A 3,271-nucleotide genomic window follows, 5' to 3' on the forward strand; every position below is an offset into this window, starting at 1 on the left:
ACCCGGAATAACCATCCAGAAGACAAAAATACTCATGTCCCGCCAATCTGTCAAGCATTTGATCAATAAATGGAAGAGGAAAGTGATCCTTCCTTGTGGCTTTGTTCAATTTCCTATAATCCATGCATACTCTCCATCCTGTAACTGTTCGAGTAGGGATGAGCTCATTCTTTTCATTTGCGACCACAGTGATACCTCCTTTCTTAGGTACACATTGTACGGGGCTTACCCACGAGCTGTCAGAAATAGGATAAATGATGCCTGCATCTAGCCATTTCAGAATTTCTTTCTTCACCACCTCCTTCATGATGGGATTCAGTCTTCATTGCTGTTCCACAGTTGGCTTACTACCTTCCTCTAGCAGAATTTTATGCATACAATATGAAGGACTTATCCCCTTGATGTCTGCTATGGTCCATCCTATAGCCGATTTGAATTATCTCAAAATCCTTAAGAGCTTGTCTTCCTCACTACCTGAAAGGTCAGCTGAAATAATAACAGGTAACGTAGATGAATCACCTAACTCAAGTGTTCAGGTAGTGGTTTGAGCTCCAAGGTAGGTGCTTCCTCTATTGATGGTTTGAGCTTCCCTTCAGCATTCTTAAGGTCAGAAGTACCAAGAGATTCAAATGGTATGTCCAGCTTTCGCTTCCAGGGAGAAGCGTTCAAATATTGTAATTGCTCGTTGCTATCTTCATCATCACTGTCAAATTCCCCCACTAAGGCCTTTTCCAATGCATCAGACATTAGCATGTGCTCGAGTTCCGAAGTAACCGCGGAATCAATCACATCCACTTTTAAGCACTCCTCATCTTCTGTAGGGAATTTCATTGCCTTGAATACGTTGAAGGTCACATCCTGATCTTGGACCCGCATAGTAAGTTCTCCTTTTTGCACATATATCAAGGTACGGCCAGTAGCCAAGAAGGCCCTCCCCAAGATTATGGGAATCTTCTTATCTTCCTCAAAATCCAGAATAACAAAATCTGCTGGAAAGAAGAGCTTATCCACCTTGACGAGCACATCCTCAACTATGCCCCTTGGGTAAGTAATGGAACGGTCCGCCAATTGTAGCGACATGTATGTGGGTTTTGGATCAGGCAGATCCAGCTTTTTAAAAATCGACAAGGGCATCAGATTAATGCTTGCTCCCAAATCACAAAGGCACTTGTCAAAAGTTAGATTGCCAATGGTGCAAGGAATGGTGAAGCTTCCTGGATCTTTCAGTTTTGGTGGTAACTTTTGTTGCAGAACCGCGCTGCATTCTTCTGTGAGAGCAACGGTTTCAAGGTCATCCAGTTTCACCTTCCTTGAAAGAATAGTCTTCATAAACTTCGCATAACTAGGCATCTGTTCCAGAGCCTCAGCGAAAGGTATATTGATGTGAAGTTTCTTGAACACCTCCAGAAACTTCCCGAACTGTCTATCCAGCTTTTGTTGCTGCAATCTCTTAGGAAAAGCTGGTGGAGGATAGAGCTGTTTCTCCCCTGTATTAGCCTCAGGCAGAGTGTGTTCAACAGTAGACTTCCTTGGTTCCGCCGCTTTCTCCTTTTTCTTAGATTCTTTATCTCTAACTTCAGCTTCTACTTCTTTTGCCTTTTCATCCTCAGCTACTTTTCCAGACCTTAAGGTAATAGCCTTGACTTGCTCTTTAGCTTCCTTCCTTCCTGGTACTTCCGTGTCACTGGGAAGAGTGCCAGGTTGACGATTGAGCACTGCATTGGCTAATTGACTGATTTGATTTTCCAAGGTCTTGATAGAAACCGCCTGACTCTTGCACAACAGCTTAAGTTCCTCAAAATCAGCACTAGTAGGTGCAGCTGCACTTCCCTGTTGAGGATATGATTGCCTTGTAGCATACTGCTGTGGTTGCTGGAATCCAGGTGGGTTAAACTGTTTACTCACCCCTTGCTGATATGGTGGCTGAATAGCATTCTGATTATTCCCCCAGCTGAAATTTGGATGATTTCTGTTATTAGGATGATAGGTCGCTGGCACAGGCTGCTGTTGTCGCTGATAATTATTCAAATACTGAACAGATTCGTTGACAAGAGAACATTGATCCATAGCATGAGAACCTGCACAAAGCTCACAAACCATAGCTATTTGATTAACTCCATACGTAGCCAGAGAATCAACCTTCATTGATAGCGCTTGGAGCTGGGCTGCAATAGCGGTGGCTAAATCAACTTCCAGAATATCTGCGACCTTGCCTGACGTCATCCTCTGAGTTGGGTTTTGATGCTCATTTGCAGCCATCGTCTCTATAAGATTATATGCCTCAGTATAGCTTTTAGCCCATAAGGCGCCTCCAGCTGCTGCATCGAGCATGGGCCGAGATTGGGCCCCCAAACCATTATAAAAACCAGTGATTACCATCCAATCCGGCATTCCATGATGTGGACATTTTCTCAACATTTCCTTGTAGCGTTCCCAAGCCTCGCACATAGATTCTGTAGGTTGCTGCGCAAACTGAGTAAGAGCACTCCTCATAGCAGCAGTCTTTGCCATTGGATAAAACTTTACCAGAAACTTTTGCGCAAGATCTTGCCACGTAGTGATGGACCCAGCTGGTTCAGAATATAACCAGTCTTTAGCCTTATCCCTCAGTGAGAATGGGAAAAGCCTCAACTTGATAGCCTCATCAGTCACGCCATTATACTTAAAAGTGCTGCAGATCTCGACAAAATTCCTTATGTGCATGTTGGGGTCTTCAGTTGCCGCTCCTCCAAAAGAAACAGAATTCTGCACCATCTGAATAGTGCCCGGCTTGATTTCAAAGGTGTTAGCTTGAATAGCCGGATGAAGGATGCTTGACTGAATATCATCAATTTTAGGCCGAGAAAAATCCATAAGAGCTGGATCAGCTTGAACAATACGATCTCCCATGGTTACTGGTTCTTTCTGCTCAGTTCCTGAATCCGAATCCTCAAAATCTAACTTTTCCGGAATATCAAGAACTTCGTCTGTCTCCTCAATTGTATCTAAATTCCTCTTGCGAGCACGAGAACGAGTTTGCATAAACGCTTGCTAAAGTACCTGAAACACAACCGAAAAGAGTAAGTAACTACTACGTCCTAATCACTGAGTCCTAATGACCAATGATGGTAAGTACATAAACTAAACAAATACGCCGAGTCCCCGGCAGCGGCGCCAAAAACTTCTTAGGGCGAAAACACGCACTAATATTCACGCAAGTATACGCGTTCGTAAGTAATATAGAATACTTTCTAGTTCGTTCCCTCAGAGACTCAGACTAAATTATTGTCTA

At 43.6% G+C, this 3,271-nt stretch overlaps 1 non-coding gene across 1 annotated transcript; it reads left to right on the forward strand.

The window, feature by feature from the left end:
- The first annotated feature begins 2,389 nt into the window (after nucleotides 1–2,389).
- On the forward strand, nucleotides 2,390–2,496 carry LOC141698845 (small nucleolar RNA R71). Its single transcript, XR_012565344.1, has one exon. It is a non-coding gene; the product is annotated as a small nucleolar RNA R71 (small nucleolar RNA).
- The last annotated feature ends 775 nt before the right edge of the window (nucleotides 2,497–3,271 follow it).

The sequence above is a fragment of the Apium graveolens genome, chromosome 11 (assembly GCF_009905375.1).
Source record: "Apium graveolens cultivar Ventura chromosome 11, ASM990537v1, whole genome shotgun sequence".
Taxonomy (NCBI): domain Eukaryota; kingdom Viridiplantae; phylum Streptophyta; class Magnoliopsida; order Apiales; family Apiaceae; genus Apium; species Apium graveolens.